The sequence below is a fragment of the Jaculus jaculus genome, chromosome 1 (genome assembly GCF_020740685.1).
Source record: "Jaculus jaculus isolate mJacJac1 chromosome 1, mJacJac1.mat.Y.cur, whole genome shotgun sequence".
Lineage (NCBI taxonomy): Eukaryota > Metazoa > Chordata > Mammalia > Rodentia > Dipodidae > Jaculus > Jaculus jaculus.
In genome coordinates, this window is record NC_059102.1 from 31,479,436 (window position 1) to 31,498,208 (window position 18,773).

Sequence of the window (18,773 nt, forward strand, 5' to 3'; positions counted from 1 at the left end):
ATGGTGAAGCACTTAGGGTTCCAGCATCACGCTTGTTTCAGCATCAATGACTTGGTAAAAACAGTACACAGACACGGAGGAGGTGAGACAGGTGTGACAAAAAGCTGGTGGTGAATTTGGGTGGTGAGCATTGCACAGATGTTTATTGTATTAGCCTTGCAATTTTTCTCTGGGTTTAGTTTTTCTCTGAATAAGTTAGGGAAATTGATTAATATGTAGATGCATATATGGATAGTTAGATAACGTAGGCAAAAACAAGTATCATCCAAGTCCAGTTGAACTGACTCTTTCTCAATGTGGGCTAATTATAAAGTCCTTTGCCCAACAATAGGAAAATCCAGTTTATTTGGGAGTCACACAGAAAAGTCAGAGTTCATATTGTGTTATAAGCATTTGAAGTCCTGCTTTGAGTCCTTGATGGTCCCGCAGGTATTTCATACAGTTACTGAACCTTGGCTGTATGCCAGCTAATGGGGTTACCGAGATGAAGATGGCTGCAGGCGATGCAGATGTCACCTTCCTTAGATTAAGTTTTTTTTTATTATTTTTAAATATTTATTTTGTTCATCTTTATTTATTTATTTGAGAGTGACAGAGAGAGAAAGAGGCAGAGAGAGAGGGGGGAGAATGGGTGCGTCAGGGCCTCCAGCCACTTCAACGAACTCCAGACACATGCGCCCCCTTGTGCACCTGGCTAATGTGGGACCTGGGGAATAGAGCTTTGAACTAGAGTCCTTAGGCGTGGTGGTGCACACCTTTAATCTTAGCACTCTGGAGGCAGAGATAGGAGGACTGCTGTGAGTTCAAGGCCACCCTGAGACTACATAGTGAAATCCAGGTCAGCTGGAAAAGTAGGAGCATTTTTGTTTTATTCCTCCCCCTTCCTCTCTTTTTTTTTTTTTTAATTATTTATTTATTTATTTGAGAGCGACAGGCACAGAGAGAAAGGCAGATAGAGGGAGAGAGAGAGAATGGGCGCGCCAGGGCTTCCAGCCTCTGCAAACGAACTCCAGACGCGTGCGCCCCCTTGTGTATCTGGCTAACGTGGGACCTGGGGAACCGAGCCTCGAACTGGGGTCCTTAAGCTTCACAGGCAAGCGCTTAACCGCTAAGCCATCTCTCCAGCCCTTTTTTTTTTTTTTTAAATTTTTATTAACATTTTCCATGATTATAAAATATATCCCATGGTAATTCCCACCCTTCCCACCCCCACACTTTCCCGTTTGAAATTCCATTCTCAATCATATTACCTCCCCATTACAATCATTGTAATTACATATATACAATATCAACCTATTAAGTATCCTCCTCCCTTCCTTTCTCCACCCTTTATGTCTCCTTTTCAACTTACTGGCCTCTGCTACTAAGTATTTTCATTCTCACACAGAAGCCCAGTCATCTGTAGCTAGGATCCCCATATGAGGGAGAACATGTGGCGCTTGGCTTTCTGGGCCTGGGTTACCTGACTTAGTATAATACTTTCCAGGTCCATCCATTTTTCTGCAAATTTCATAACTTCATTTTTCTTTACCGCTGAGTAGAACTCCATTGTATAAATGTACCACATCTTCATTATCCACTCATCTGTTGAGGGACATCTAGGCTGGTTCCATTTCCCAGCTATTATAAATTGAGCAGCAATAAACATGGTTGAGCATGTACTTCTAAGGAAATGAGATGAGTCCTTTGGATATATGCCTAGGAGTGCTATAGCTGGGTCATATGGTAGATCAATCTCTAGCTGCTTTAGGAACCTCCACACTGTTTTCCACAGTGGCTGGACCAGATTGCATTCCCACCAGCAGTGCAGAAGGGTTCCTTTTTTTTCCACATCCCCGCCAACATTTATGATCATTTGTTTTCATGATGGTGGCCAATCTGACAGGAGTGAGATGGAATCTCAATGTAGTTTTAATCTGCATTTCCCTGATGACTAGTGACGTAGAACATTTTTTTAGGTGCTTATATGCCATTCGTATTTCTTCCTTTGAGAACTCTCTATTTAGCTCCTTAGCCCATTTTTTGATTGGCCTGTTTGATTCCTTATTTGTTAACTTTTTGAGTTCTTTGTATATCCTAGATATTAATCCTTTATCAGATATATAGCTGGCGAAGATTTTTTCCCATTCTGTAGGTTGCCTCTTTGCTTTTTTCACTGTGTCCTTTGCGGTGCAAAATCTTTGTAATTTCATTAGGTCCCAGTGGTTAATCTGTGGTTTTATTGCCTGGGCAATTGGGGTTGTATTTAGAAAGTCTTTGCCAAGACCAATATGTTGGAGGGTTTCCCCTACTTTTTCCTCTAGCAGTTTCAAAGTTTCCGGTCTGATGTTAAGGTCTTTAATCCATTTGGACTTAATTCTTGTGCATGGCGAGAGAGAAGAATCTATTTTCATCCTTCTGCAGATATTTATCCAGTTTTCAAAACACCATTTGCTGAAGAGGCTGTCTCTTCTCCAATGAGTATTTTTGGCATTTTTATCGAATATCAGGTGGCTATAGCTACTTGGGCTTACATCTGGGTCCTCTATTCTGTTCCACTGATCTACATGTCTGTTTTTGTGCCAGTACCATGCTGTTTTTGTTACTATGGCTCTGTAGTATAGGTTAAAATCAGGTATGGTGATACCACCAGCCTCTTTTTTGTTGCTCAGTATTATTTTAGATATTCGAGGTTTTTTATGATTCCAAATGAATTTTTGGATTGTTTTTTCTATTTCCATGAAGAAAGCCTTTGGAATTTTGATAGGGATTGCATTAAATGTGTAGATTGCTTTAGGTAAGATTGCCATTTTCACGATATTGATTCTTCCAAGCCAGGAACAAGGGATGTTTCTCCACTTTCTAGTGTCTTCTGCAATTTCTCGCTTGAGTGTCTTAAAGTTCTCATTGTATAGATTCTTTACTTCCTTAGTTAGGTTTATTCCAAGGTATTTTATTTTTTTTGATGCAATTGTGAATGGGAGTGATTCTCTGATTTCATCCTCTGTGTGTTTGTTGTTAGCATATATGAAGGCTACTGATTTCTGTGTATTTATTTTGTATCCTGCTACATTGCTGTAGGTTTTGATTAGCTCTAACAGCTTGCTAGTAGAGTCTTTAGGGTCCTTTATGTATAGAATCATGTCATCTGCAAATAGTGATAACTTGATTTCTTCCTTTCCAATTTGTATCCCTTTTATGTGTGTCTCTTGCCTTATTGCTATGGCTAAGACTTCCAAAACTATATTAAATAGAAGTGGAGACAGTGGACACCCTTGTCTTGTTCCTGATTTTAGTGGAAAAGCTTCCAGTTTTTCCCCATTTAGTAATATGTTGGCTGTAGGCTTGTCATAAATAGCCTTTATTATATTGAGATATGTTCCTTCTATTCCCAGTCTCTGTAGGACTTTTATCATGAAGGGATGTTGGATTTTGTCAAATGCTTTCTCTGCATCTAATGAGATGATCATGTGATTTTTGTCCTTCAACCCATTTATGTAATGTATTACATTTATAGATTTGCGTATGTTGAACCATCCCTGCATCTCTGGGATAAAGCCTACTTGGTCAGGGTGAATGATCTTTTTGATATACTCTTGTATTCTGTTTGCCAATATTTTGTTGAGAATTTTTGCATCTACGTTCATGAGGGAGATTGGTCTGTAATTTTCTTTTTTTGTTCTATCTTTGCCTGGTTTTGGTATCAGGGTGATGCTGGCCTCATAGAAGGAGTTTGGTAGGATTCCTTCTTTTTCTATTTCCTGGAAAAGCTTAAGAAGCAATGGTGTTAGCTCTTCCTTAAAAGTCTGGTAAAATTCAGCAGTGAATCCATCCGGGCCTGGGCTTTTTTTAGTTGGGAGATTATTGATAACTGCTCGGATCTCCATGTTTGTTATAGGTCTATTTAAGTGATTAATCTCATTTTGATTTAATTTAGGTAGGTCATATAGATCAAGGAAATCATCCATTTCTTTCAGATTTTCATACTTTGTGGAGTATATGCTTTTATAGTATGTCCCTATAATTTTTTGAATTTCTCTGGAATCTGTTGTGATGTTACCTTGTTCATCTCTGATTTTATTAATTTGTGTCTCTTCTCTCTTTCTTTTGGTCAGATTTGCTAAGGGTTTATCAATCTTGTTTATCCTTTCAAAGAACCAACTCTTTGTTTCATTAATTCTTTGGATTGTTCTTTTTGTTTCTATTTCATTAATTTCTGCCCTAATCTTTATTATTTCTTCCCGTCTACTACTTTTTGGTTTGCCTTGTTCTTCTTTTTCCAAGGCTTTAAGGCGAAGCATTAGGTCGTTTACTTGCGACCTTTCTAATTTCTTAATATAGGCACTTAAGGCTATAAATTTACCTCTTAGAACTGCCTTCATTGTGTCCCAGAGATTTTGGTATGTTGTGTTCTCATTATCATTTGACTCTATAAATTTTTTGATTTCCTTTTTGATTTCTTCATTGACCCAGTCATCATTTAGTAGTGTATTGTTTAGCTTCCATGATTTTGTGTATGCTCTATAGCCTTTCTTGCTACTGATTTGTAGTTTAATTCCATTGTGGTCAGATAGAATGCAAGGAATTATTTCAATTTTCCTGAATTTGTTGAGATTTGCTTTGTGTCCTAATATATGGTCTATTTTAGAGAATGTTCCATGTGCTGCTGAAAAGAATGTATATTCTGCAGCCTTTGGATGAAATGTCCTGTATATATCTGTTAGGTCCATATCTTCTATGACCTCATTTAGTCCAGATGCCTCTCTGTTTATTCTTTCCCTGGATGACCTGTCAATTGATGAGAGTGGGGTGTTAAAGTCACCCACCACCACCGTGTTTGGTGTTATCTGTGACCTTAGTTCTAATAGTGTTTGACGAATTTGGGAGCCCCCATGTTAGGTGCATATATGTTTAGGATTGTAATGTCCTGTTGGAGTGTGCCCTTAATCAATATAAAGTGACCTTCCTTATCTTTTTTGACTAACTTCGGACTAAAGTCCACCCTGTCTGATATTAGGATAGCAACCCCTGCTTGTTTTCTAGGCCCATTTGCTTGAAACACCGTCTTCCAACCTTTCACCCTAAGATAATGTCTATCCTTTGTAGAAAGGTGAGTTTCTTGAAGACAACAAATTGTAGGATCCTGCTTTTTAACCCAGTCTGCAAATCTATGTCTTTTCGTTGGGGCATTGAGACCGTTGATATTAAGAGATATTATTGAAAGGTGTGTATTTATGTTTGCCATTTGTGTGTGTGTGTGTGTGTTACTTGTTCTACCTGTGCTCTCTTCTGTTAACTGGTATTTGAGTATGGCTGGTTTTTTCTAGGTTCCTTATATGAGTGCTTTTCCTTTTGTTCAGCATGGAGGATTCTATCAAGTATTTTCTGTAGAGCTGGTTTTGTCTTCAGATATTCCTTTAACCTGCTTTTGTCATGGAATGTCTTTATTTCTCCATCTATTTGGATGGATAACTTTGCAGGATAAAGTAACCTTGGTTGACAGTTGTTATCTTTCAGAACTTGGAATATATCACTCCAGGCCCTTCTGGCTTTAAAAGTTTGTGTTGAATAATCTGCTGTAATCCTGATGGGCTTGCTTTTGTAGGTAACTTGATTTTTCTCTCTAACTGCTTTCAATATTTTTTCTTTGGTTTGTGTGTTTGGAAGTTTGAGTATAATGTGGCGAGGAGAGTTTCTTTCTGGGTTTTGTCTGGCTGGGGTTCTAAAGGCTTCCTGTATCTGTATTGGCACCTCTTTCCCAATTTGGGGAAAATTTTCCTCTATGATTTTGTTGAAGATGCCTACTATGCCTCTGGAGTGGAATTCTTCTCCTTCTACTATGCCCTGAATTCTTATATTGGATCTTTTCATAGTGTCCCGAATATCTTGAAATTCCCACTCATACTTTTCTATAAGTTTGTCTTTCTCTTTGTTGGATTGCATTAGGTCTGCCACCTGATCTTCTAGCTTAGATATTCTGTCCTCTCCCTCATCCATCCTACTGGTGAGATTTTCTACAGAGTTTTTTATTTCATTAACTGTGTTCTTCATTGCTAGTAATTCTGACTGGTTTTTCTTTATTATTTCTATTTCTCTATTTATGTCTTGTATTCCCCTTCCTCTCTTTTGACAGGATCTCAGTATAGCCAAGACTGACCTATAACTCATCCTGTAGCCCCAGGCTGGCTCATAGCAATCCTCTTACCTCAGCCTTTTGAAAGTACTGAAACTCAAGGCATGCACCACCACATCTGGCTTAGGAGGAGTGTTTTTAACCAAGAAACATGAAAGCACACAGCATCAAGCTAAGTCAAATTTTTTGTATCTTTGTAAAGAATTAAATGGTTTCTGCCTACATAGAAGATTAAGAACAAAGCCTTCCTACCCTTCTCCCATGTTTTTCTTTTTTTTAATTCTTTTTCTTTCTTTAAAAAAGAATTTTTTTGTTCATTATTTATTTATTTGAGAGCGACAGACACAGAGTGAAAGGCAGATTGAGAGAAAGAGAGAATGGGCGTGCCAGGGCCTTCAGCCACTGCAAACGAACTCCAGATGCGGGCGCCCCCTTGTGCATCTGCATCTGGATAACGTGGGTCCTGGGGAATCGAGCCTCGAACTGGAGTCCTTAGGCTTCATAGGCAAGTGCTTAACTGCTAAGCCATCTCTCCAGCCCTTGTTTTTTTGAGGTAGGGCCTCGCTCTAGCTCAGGCTGACCTGGAATTCACTATGTAGTCTCAAGGTGTCCTCAAACTCATGGCAATCCTCCTACCTCTGCCTCCTGAGTGCTGGGATTAACGTCGTGTGTCACCACACCTGGCCCATGTTTTTCTTATTTGAGGTACTTTAGTGACCATTATTATTTAAAAATAAAATTGAAGCAAACATTTTTGTGTGTTTCTTCTTGGTGCTTAAGCCTATCTATGTATTTCTTTATTTCTTCCCCTTCCCCTTCTGTCTTACACACACATCCTTCCTCACATCAGAGAATTTTCTGTTCATTCATCTACTTCTAATTATGAGGCCAGCAAGTTTCCAGAGCCCCAGGATTGGCAGAAACAAGGAGAGTTGCCTGGGCAGTTACACTTCAGTACCCTGGACAGCTCTCGGCCGTCCCACTTCACAGTGTTGAAATGAGAACAAATCTGAAAAAACATTTGGCCCATCCACTGCCTCTTGTTGATTCTCAGTCAGAAAATGATTCAAGATTATAAATTGCATTGTTAGGGGGAGATACAAAGGGCCTTAGGTCTTTCATCCTCAGATTTTTCTGTGCTTACAAGTTTGGTATTGCCTGAAGGAAAAAAAAAAAACTCTTCCAGGTCAGCTTTGTGGACTAACCGTTTCACCACTGGAAAGCAATATTGTCTAACACTGAAACAGTCTAGGAAGAAAGAAAAGAATTCTAGTTTGTGAACCTGGCTTACATGGGACCTGGAGAATTGAACCGGGGTCCTTAGGCTTTGCAGGCAAGTACCTTAACCACTAAGCCATCTCTCCAGACCTAAGAATTTTAGTTTGAATAGAAAACATTCTTTCCTCATTGCTGATATCCATGGGAAACAGAAGAATAGAGACTGCCAGCGCATGGGAGCAGGTGAGGGATTTGAGACTAGTGGCTGGAGAGGGTGTGTGAACAGGAGGAGGGCGCCCAGGCGGTCTGGGGCCTCTTGAGGAGTTTCACACGCTTCTTGTGCTTGGAGCACACAGTCAAAGGATCTGCCTTAAGCCTCCGTTGACATCTTTATTTGTTTGCTTCTTTGGAACAGGGTCCTAGCACATAGCCCTGGCTGGCCTGGAACTTGCCGTGTTGCTCAGGTTGGCTGTCGTGGCTGTCTTCTCGTGGCTGACACAGAACACCTGAACAAAAACATCTGCGAGAGGAGAAGTTTTAGTTTGGCTTACGGTCTCCAGGGGAAGCTTCGTGATGGTAAGGAGAAGATGGCCTGAGCAGAGCTGGGCATCACTTCTGCTGCAGCAGGTGGAAAACAGCAGTGAGAGACTAAGCAGAGGACTGGCAAGGGGGAGCTGGCTCTAACACCCCTAAGCCCACCACCACCAACACACGTCTTTCAACAAGGCTCAACTTCCCAAATTACCAGCAGCTGGGGACCACCATTCAGAGCATCTGAGTTTATGGGGGTCATCTAATTCAAACTGCCACACTGGCCTTGAACTAATGGTAATCCTCAGGACTCCACACACTAAGTATTTTTTTTTTTTTTTTGAGGCAAGGTCTCACTGCAATCCAGGCTGATCAGGAACTCATTCTGTAACACCAGGCTGGCCTTGAACTCACAGCGATTTTCCTATCTTAATCCCCAGAGTGCTGGGATTAAAGGCATGCACCATAACACCTGGGCAAGTATTGGCATTGTAGATGTGTGCTTCTGACAGATGGCCTACCCGACACCATCCTCGAGATCTACTATCTCCTCATCCAAGTAAGCAAAGCAAGAGACATGCGATTGTTTTTATTAAGTAAGTATACAAATTAATGGGCTTCAGTATGATGTTTTCATAACCATATATCATTATACTTTGTTCTAGTCATTTCCTCTCCAATTGCTCCCCATTTCCCCTGTCTCCTCTTGGCAGTTCCCTTCCCTTTCCCAGATAGTGTCCCATTTTGCTTTCATGTTAGAGGCGATTATTATTTTCTTTTACCATCCCTTAAGATAGATTTCTTCCTGCCCTCTCACAATCCTCTTTCTAGTTTCATCTTTCATCTGACATGCACACATACACACCATAATACATATATTATTTTATTTATTTATTTTTCAAGGTAGGGTCTCACTGTAGCCCAGGCTTACCTGGAACTTACTCTGTAGTCCCAGGCTGGCCTCAAACTCATGGCAGTCCCCACCTCTGCCTTCCGAGTGCTGGGATTAAGGCATGTGCCCAGCCACATATATTATTTCAAGTCTATAGTTTCCCACATATGAGAGAAAACATGGCATTTGTCTTTCTGAGTCTAGCTGTTGTTTAATATTATGATCTCTAGTTTCATTCATTTTTCTGCAAATGCCATTATTTCAATTTTCTTTATGGGTCAATAAAATTTTATAGTGTATATGTACTACATTTAAAAAATATTTTATCCATTTATTTATGAGAGAGAGAAAGAATGGGCTCGCCAGGGCCTCCAGGCACTGCAAACGAACTCCAAATGCATGTGCCCCCTTGTGCATCTGGCTTACAGGGGTCCTGGAGAATTGAACCAAGATCCTTTGACTTTGCAGGCAAATGCATTAACCACTAAGCCATTTCTCTGGCCCTGTACTACATTTTTATCCTTTAATATGCTAATGGACATTTACACTGATTCTATTTCTTAGATACTGTGAATAGTGCGGCAGTTACAATGAATGTGCAAGAACTTCATTGGATTGTTGACTTAAGAATCCTTTGGATATAAACTCCAGTGGTATAGCTGGGTAATATGGCAGTTTTATTTTTATCTTTTTTTTTTTTTTCTTTTTGGCTTTCCGAGGTAGGGTCTTGCTGTAGCCCAGGCTGACCTGGAATTCACTGTGTAGTGTCAGGGTAGTCTTGAACTCATGGCAGTCTTCCTATCTCAGCCTCCTGAGTGCTGGGATTAAAGGTGTGGGCCACCACACCCAGCTCTTGTTCATTTATCTTTGTATTCAGTTTATAAGATTTTTTTGTTTTGTTTTTTGAGGCAGGGTCTCACTCTGGCTCAGGCTGACCTGGAATTCACTATGTAGTCTCAGGGTGGCCTAGAACTCACGGCGATCCTCCTACCTCTGCCTCCCGAGTGCTGGGATTAAAGGCGTGCGCCGCCATGCCCGGCTTATAAGAATTTTTTTAAGATTTTATTTTTATTTATTTATTAGAGACAGAGAGAGAGAGAGAGAGAGAGAGAGAGAGAGAATGGTTGTGTCAGGGCCTCTAGCCACTGCAAACAAACTCCAGACGCGTGTGCCACCATGTGCATCTGGCTTATGTGGGACCTGGAGAACCGAACCCAGGTCCTTAGGTCTCGCAGGCATGCACCTTAACTGCTAAGCCATCTCTCCAGCCCAGTTTGTAAACATTTTGTTGAGAATCTATGTGTTTATTCTCATTAGGGAAAATGGTCTATAGTTTTCTTTTTTGTTGTTGTTTTGGTGTTGAGGAAATGCTGGCTCCATAAATGAGTTTGTCAGCGTTCGTTGCTTTCTATCTTATGCAGTAATTGAGGAGCATTGGTATTAGTTCTTTTTTTAATTTTTATTATTTATTTATTTATTTGACAGTGAGAAAGAGGGAGGAAGAGAGGGAGAGAGAGAGAGAGAATGGGCTCACTGGGCCTCCAGCCACTGCAAACAAACTCCAGATGCACGCGCCCTCTTGTGCATCTGGCTAACGTGGGTCCTGGGGAATTGAACCTGGGTCCTTTAGCTTTGCAGACAAACTGCTAAGCTATTCCTCCAGCCCAGCTCTTTTTTTTTTTTTTTTTTTGAGGTTGGTAAAATTCATCCTGTCCTGGATATTTCTTTGCCTCAATCTCATTGCTGTTTATGAATCTAATTAAGTAGTTTATATTTCTTGATTCAGTTTTGGTAGGTCACATGAATCTAGGAATTTGTCTACTTGGAGATTTTCTAGTTTTTGTTTTATTTATTTATTTATTTATCTTCCCAAGGTAGCATCTCACTCTAGTCCAGGCTGACCTGGAATTCATTATGTAATCTCAGGATGGCCTCGAACTCACAGTGATCCTCTTATCTCTGTCTCCTGAGTGCTGAAATTAAAGGTATGTGCCACCATGCCTGGCAACTTTCTTGCTTTTGGAATACAAATTTTCAAAGTACTGCCTAATGGTTCTCTGGATTTCATTGGAACCCCTTTTTCATTTCTAATTTTGTTGATTTGGATATTGTCTCTCTTGATTTTGGTTACTTTGGCTAGGGGTTTATTGTTTCAAAGAACCAGCTCTTTGGCTAAATCTCTATATGGTTCTTTTAATCTCTGTTTCATTGATTGTTGCCTTGATCTTTATTGTTTTTTACCATCTGCTGCTTTTTGAAAAAGTATTTCATATTTATCTGGGGGGGGGTGTAGGGAGAGAACAGGTACACCTTTAATTGCTGAGCCATCTCTCCAGCCCCCTGATCTGTTTTTATTTTTAAACAGTAAACTTACAATCTTCATCTAACATTTTAACCTATTTCAGTGTCGTTGAGTTTGGTACAGGTTGAGGACCTCCACTTTGCTGGGGGGATACAGCGGTGGGTGTCAAGTACATTTGTAAGGTGGCTTCAGAGGTTGATCCACCTGCTAGCTTCGGGCTTAGTGCTGCTCAACTCCCGAGTTTTTCTCAGTGATGAGGTCTACTGGCCGTTCAGGACAAGGCTGTCTTTCTCTACACATTTCCTAAGTGGAGCCGAGCATCCTGCCGCCCTTTGGCCTGCCAGGGTCTGGGCCCCTCGCTCTCTGCCACTGCCTGCCTGGGCCTTGCCTTACCCAGCCTCTGTAGCAGGCCCTGTTGAGACTGCTTAACCTGTGACTGTTCCCTGTTCTCAGGATTTTTTTTTGGGGGGGGTTAGATTTTCAAGGTAGGGTCTCGCTCTAGCCCAGGCTGACCAGGAATTCACTATGTAGTCTCAGGGTGGCCTCGAACTCCCGGTAATCTTCCTACCCCTGCTGCCCAAGTGCCTGGATCAAAGGTGTATACGACCATGCTGGTCCTTAGTTGTTTGTTTGTTTGTTTTGGTTTTTCAAGGTAGGGTTTCACTCTAGCCCAGCCTGACCTGGAATTCACTCTGTGGTCTCAGGGTGGCCTCGAACTCACAATGATCCTCCCACCTTTGCCTCCCAAGTTCTGGGATTAAAGGTCTGCCACCATACCCCGCTCTTGTTTTTTTTTTTTTTAATTTTATATTTAATTAATTAATTTATTTATGAGAGAGAGAATGAACATACCAGGACCTCTAGCCACTGTAAACAAACTCAAGATGCATGCATCACCTTGTGCATCTGGCTTTATGTGGGTACTGGGTAATCGAACCCAAGTCCTTAGGCTTCATAGACAAGTACCTTAACTGCTAAGCCATCTCTCCAGCCCTCTCAGAGAGAAAGTGAGAGAGACAGCAAGAGATTGAGAGAGAGAGAGAGAGAGAGAGAGAGAGAGAGAGAGAGAGAAATAAAGAATTGGTATGCAGGGCCTCCAGCCACTGTAATCAAACTCCAGGTGTGTGCGCCCCCTTGTGTGCACGGGTGACCTTGCGCACTTGTGTCACCTTGGGATTCTGGCTTACGTGGGACCTGGAGAGTCAAACATCAGCCCTTAGGCTTCGCAGGTAAGTGCCTTAACTGCTAAGACATTTCTTCAGCCCCATGACTCAGGTTTTTTGTTTTTGTTGTTTGTTTTTGTTTTTGGAGGTAGGGTCTCACTGTAGTTCAGGCTGACCTGGAATTCACTGTGTAGTCTCCGGGTGGCCTCGAACTCACGGCAATCCTCCTACTTCTGCGTCCTTAGTGTTGGAATTAAAGGCGTGCACCACTACACCTGGCTTCCCCGTTATTGTTTTTGTTTTTTTTAATATTTTATTTTTATTTATTTGACAGAGAAAGAGGGAGGGGAAGAGAGAGAAAGAGAGAGAGAAAGAGAGAATGGGCATGCCAGGGCTTCCAGCCACTGCAAACAAACTCTAGACTTGTGTGCCCCCTTGTGCATCTGGCCTACGTGGATCCTAGGGAATCGAACCTGGGTTCTTTGGCTTTGCAGGCAAATGCCTTAACCGCTAAGTCATCTCTCCAGCCCACTCAGTTTTTAATAATAGATTCTCTCATGGTGGCACCGAGCTGCTGCCCTCTTGAGTCACACAGCCATGTAAAACGGCATTTCTGCTCACCAATGAGATGCTTGCCAAAGTAGTTAGTCACTGTGTCACCAAAACTAACAATTAGGCTTGAGACTTCTGAGAGCTTTGGGCTTGTACTAAGAGTAGGACTGTCAGTCTCCTGTCTTTTCAGAAGTCTCTTTTTACTTCTTCTCCCCTCACCAGGGAGCTGTGTAACCGACTCAGCTGGATGAAGCTTATTGGTATACCATCCATCTTTTCCTCTGTATGTTTCAGGTCTCTTTTCACTTCCTTTATGGATTTTCAGAGCTCTTCCTCTCTTTCTGTCTTTGGAGTAGAATCTAGTCTCCTAACTCTCTCCTTCACCAGGTCACACAAAGGCAGTTTGTAGCTTGCCATCTTATCTGGAAGCCAGGAGACATGTTTTCAAGAGATAATTTATGTAATCATTTATGTTTCGTCTCTTTATCACAACAAACTTAGAGTTTTGTCATCTTCAGTTTCCGAATTAATAAACACTGAGAGGTTAGGTAACTTGCCCCATGTGACACAGCTGGAAAATGGCCGTACTGGTTCTTGAATGCTTTCTCTAGCTGCAAGCTGGTTTTCTTTTCTATCACACTCTAATCCTAGGTGGGACTTGTTCTTTTTTGTCTGTGTATGTGTGTGGTATGTGTGTGTGCACATGCATATGTGTGTGGAGACCAGAAGTTAACACCTGATTTAAAAAAATTATTGGGGTTGGGGATTTAGCTCAGTGGATGAGCGCTTGCCTAGCAAGTGCAAGGCCCTGGGTTCGGTCCTCAGCACCGAAAAAAAAAAAAAAAGACAAAATCATAAAAAATTATTTTTATTCATTTATATGAGAAAGAGAGGGAGAGAGAAAGAGAATGAGAGCATCAGGGCCTCCAGGCGCTGCAAACAAACTCCAGATGCATGTGCCACCTTGTGCATCTGGCTTACATGGGTCCTAGAAGTTGAACCTGTATCCTTTGGCTTTGTAGGCAAATGCCTTAACAGCTCAGCCATCTCTCCAGCCCAACACCAGCTTTCCCCCTCTATTGCTATCCATCTTCTTTATTCAGACTGTCTCTCACTGAACCTAGAGCTAATGGGTTTGGCTAGTTTGCTAGCCAGCCTGCCCAAGGGACCCATCTGTCTGCTCCTGAGTGCTGGGATTAGAGGCGCAAACACCATGGCCAGCATTTATGTGGGTGTTGGAGATTCAGGTCCTTGTGCTTGAGCAACAAGTGCTTTAGTGACTGAGCCCAAGGGGCTTTGTCTTGTGTGTGATAAAATCTATAGATCATAAGTGTTACTAAATTAACCATTTTATTTTGGGACTTTTGTTTTTGAACAGGGTCTCGCTGTAGTCCAGGCTGACTGAAATTCACTATGTAGTCTCAGGCTGGCCTCGAACTCACAGTGATCCTCCTACCTCACCTCTCAGGTACTAGGATTAAAGGCATGTGCCACCACAACCAGATGAACTTAATTTTTTAATGATTTTATTTATTTATTTATTTATTAGAGACAGAGAGGGAGAGAGAGAGAGAATGGGCGCGCCAGGGCTTCTAGCCACTGCAAACGAACTCCAGACACATGCACCACCATATGCATCTGGCTTACGTGGAACCTGGAGAATTGAACCTAGATCCTTAACCTTTGCAGGCCTTAACTGCTAAGCCATCCCTCCAGCCCCTAAACTTAATTTTTTTATTACAGTTTAGGGTCTTATGGTGGCAAATGAGAGCCCCCCAAATGATGATGCTTATTGTAAGCAACCTTAATGAATGAGGGCAGAAGTCTCAGCCACATGCTCATAAGTTCATGGACATCCATATGGCTCAATTTATTGGGAGTTCAGTGCAACTTGAATTAATTAGCACATCTCTGGGGACTGAAATATTTATTTGTTCTCTTAGTGATAAGAGGTTGTTGTCTTCTGATACTTGGCCATTACATCAGTGTCATGATATTTTATTTATTGATAGTCTTCTAATGAGCAGCTACTCTGCACTCTATGAAAAGCAATTTTCAGGGCTGGAGAGGTGGCTCAGCAGTTAAAAGCACTTTCTTGCAAAGTGTGACCACCTGGGTTAGATTTCCCAATACCCACATAAAGCCGGATACATAGTGACACAAGTGTCTGGAGTTTGTTTGCAATGGCAGAGGACCTCTCTCTCTCTCTTCAAATAAAAAGATAGCAGAAAGAATCTTCTCTCTCTCTCTCTCTTTTTTTTTTTGTTTTTGTTTTTTGAGGTAGGGTCTCACTCTAGCCCAGGCTGACCTGAAATTCACTATGTAGTCTCAGGGTGGCCTTGATCTTGAACTCACGGCAATCTCCTACCTCTGCTTCCCAAGGGCTGGGATTAAAGGTGTGTGCCACCACACCCAGCTCAAGAATCTTCTCTTTACAGGGTTGGAGAGATGGTTCAGCAGTTAAAGGTACTTGATTGCAAAGTCTGGTGGCCTATGTTCAATTGTCAGTATGTCAAGCCAGATGCACAAAGTGGTGCATGCATCTGGAGTTCGTTTGACGTGGCAGGAGGTCCTGGTGTGTCCATTCCCTTTGTCTGCCATTCTCTCTTTGCTCACTTCTATCTGCTTGCAAATAAATAAATATTTTTCTAAAAAAATAATCTCTTCTCAGATGGCAGTGACCACCTGGGAAACTCAAAACTCACTCAAGTGCTGAGAAGTGACAGTGGTGTGTTTAGCCCTGAGACATCTCAATCCCGCCCTCCAAGCTTGGGAACCATTGTGAGAGAGGTGGAGGAAAGAATGTAAGAGGAGCCAAAGGAAGGGGAGAAGCTTTGCTATTCTGTCTTCCAGACCCAAAGTGGCTGAGAACTACCTACACAAGACCTGCGTAAGAGGAGGGGGAAATGATTACATCAAGATAGAAGAGAGACACGTTGGAAAGAAGAAGGAATTCAGTAGAGGGGATTTGGGAAGGGGAAAGGGAGAGGGCTAGGAGGGAATTGTGATCATGGTATATTGTCTGTTTGTACAGAGGTTGTTAAAGTTAAAAATAAAAGCAACCTTCAATATTTTGCCAATTCTGTCTGTCTCCCATTTCAATGATGCACTGTTTTTAGTCCCTTTGTGCTAACTTACAAACTGCAAAAATTTCTCATTCCAATTTGGTACTGACCCTGTAATCTCCAGTCATTTCTGTCATTCAGCTCATAAGTTACCTGCTTACCTAGAAGTTAGCTGGCCCCTGAGCTCTTCTTCTGCGGTCGGTTGTGGCCTGGGTGGTAAGTGACATGCTGTTAAACACGACTCCCAGTGGACCTGCCTGTCTAAAGGGAAGGTGGATACGCAGAGAGCAGTGACCTCCCCTCCATGTCCGCTCCCGTGCTGCGCTTCCAGGCTCTTCACTGTTCTTTAGCCCCATGGCCTGTGTCCGCTCCTGGGGCTTCACAGATCAAGGAGACATCATGTCTGACTTGCTGTGTATTACGGAGGTACTTCTGCACATGGTTTTAGACTATATAAATCATTGCCATATGGTCATATGTAGTTTGGAGTTGCTTGGAATGTTCTCAGCTTACATCAGGCTGCCTACTTAGAGTCTCTGAAATAGGCTGTTTCTCTAAGGCTGCAAATCTGTTTTTGGTTCTCTTGCCAAGTCTGCAGTAACAGGAAGATATCAGAACACAGAGTGCATGGAGGTGTTAGCAAATTCATGAGGTAGGACCCATCTCCAGTGAATTATGGGAAAAAGGACGGGGAACCTGTGACTGGCAGAGAACATGGTGTGCCCCATGGGTCACCTGACTATCTCATGACCCCTCCATGGTTCCTAATCTCCTTTATAGTGACTTTAGAACGTGACTAATTCTGGCCCAGGCCCTGCGAGGGGAAGACTATGTTCTCTACTTTCTCCTTCTGGGAGGTATGAATTGGGTTCACGGAGCCCAGGGAGGAAGCACACTCTGCACCCTGCACCCCCGTGTGGAACAGTGCTACCTGGGAGGCTCCCCATCTTTCATGAGTGTTCCCAGAAGTCTGCAGGCTTTGGCATGTGACTGTTAATGCAGCACAGTCTAGACTCATCCTGACTATTGGAGTCATTAGCCAGCAGTGTAACCCCGGGCGAGCACCTTGGGATCTTTAGTCCTTCTTGTCCCCTTTAAAGCCCAAGAGTCTGGGTGTGGTGGAGCACGTCTTTAATCCCAGCACTTGGGAGGCAGAAGTAGTGGATCACCATGAGTTCAAGGCCACCCTGAGTCTACATAGTGAGTTCCAGATCAGCCTGGACTAGAGTGAGACCCTACTTCAAAAAACCAAAACCAAACCAAAACAAAACAAATGTACAAGAGAGTTGTTCCAGGAGATCTCCAAGGTCATATTTGTGGTCATGACTATGACCTGTTGAGTTTTCCTGGGCAAGGTTTCTTTTACTTCTTTCTGTCCTTACTGTCATTGAGGTTTGTTTTCTGTCATTTGAGCCACACCAAAAGCCTCTACTCCAGCCTCTATGTCTCCAGGCTTATGCACTTCTGCTAGCTAGCTAGCTTGCTTGCTTGCTTGCCTGCCTGCCTGCCTGCCTGCCTGCCTGCCTGCCTGCCTGCCTGCCTGCTTTCTTTCTTTCTTTCTTTCTTTCTTTCTTTCTTTCTTTCTTTCTTTCTTTCTTTCTTTCTTTCTTTCTTTCTTTCTTTCTCTCTCTCTCTCTCTCTCTCTCTCTCTCTCTCTCTCTCTCTTTCTTCCTTTTTTCTTTTTTTCTTTCTTTTTCTTTTTTCTTTCTTCTTTTTTTTTTTGGTTTTTTGAGGTAGAGTTTCACTGTAGCCCAGACTGACTTGGAATTCACTTTGTAGTCTCAGGGTGGCCTCGAACTCACAGAGACCCTCCTACCTCTGCATCCCGAGTGCTGGGATTAAAGGCAAGTGACACCACACCCGGCTTCTTTCTTCCTTTTTAAAAAATATTTGGTTTATTATTTGTAAGCAGAGAAAGAGAGAGGGCAGGAGAGATTGCTCAGTGGTTAAGGTGTTTGCCTGCAAAGCCTAAGGACTCAAGTTCAGTTCCTCAGTACCCATATAAAGCTAGATGCACAAACAAGATGGTGTATGCATCTACAGTTTGTTTGCAGTGGGTAGAGGCCCTGGTGCACCCATTCTCTCTATCTGCCTCTCTCTCTCAAATTAATTAATAAATTAACAAATATTTTTTAAAAGATAGAAAGGGCTAGAGAGATGGTTTAGCACTTAAGACATTTGCCTGTGAAGCCTAAGGACCCAGGTTTGATTCTCAAGAACCTACGTAAGCCAGATGCATATGGTTTGCAGTGGTTAGAGATCTTGGCACATCCATTTTTCTTTCCCTCCCTCCCTCCTCTCTCTTTCTCTCTAGTAAATAAAAAAATTTAAAATGACAGAGAGAGAAACAGAGAGACAGAAACAGAGAAGGGGAGAGAGAATGTGTATACCAGACCCTCTAGCCAACTCCAGATGCATACACCCCTCTGTGCGTCTGGTTTTACGTGAGTACTGGGGAATCAAACCCAGGTCATTAGGCTTTGCCGGCAGGCAAGCATCTTAACCACTGAGCCATGTCTCCAGCCCTCAGTCTTCTTACTTTCTAAATATGTGTGTGTGTGTGTGTGTGTGTGTGTGTGTGTGTGTGTATACATATATATATATATATATATATTTTTTTTTTTCTTGAAGCCCAGTTTCAAGCCTCTCACACAGGTAATGGCTATCGATGTTGAAAGTCCAATATCTCCAAAGTAGCAGTGGAGCTGTGATAACGCTACCAAGACCACAGCTATTGGCAGTGATGGGATTATCAGTAGCGCGTCTGCTGTCAGCATGCAGTGTAATGCCTCACTGAGCAGAGAATACCAACAAAGGGTCAGAAAGGAGAGAAGGGAGCCGGACACGGAGGCGCACGCCTTGAATGCCAGCCCTCGGGAGGCAGAGGTAGGAGACTGCCGTGAGTTCGAGGCCAGCCTGAGACTACATAGTGAATGCC

General features: G+C 42.3%; 1 long non-coding RNA gene across 1 annotated transcript in view; it reads left to right on the forward strand.

The window, feature by feature from the left end:
* LOC123459539 overlaps window positions 1-15,675 on the forward strand; it is a 27,059-nt gene extending 11,384 nt beyond the window's left edge. The window contains exons 2-3 of the long non-coding RNA XR_006636328.1: window positions 7,746-8,457; window positions 15,442-15,675. This is a non-coding gene — a long non-coding RNA (uncharacterized LOC123459539). The remainder of the gene's footprint in view (window positions 1-7,745; window positions 8,458-15,441) is intronic.
* The last annotated feature ends 3,098 nt before the right edge of the window (window positions 15,676-18,773 follow it).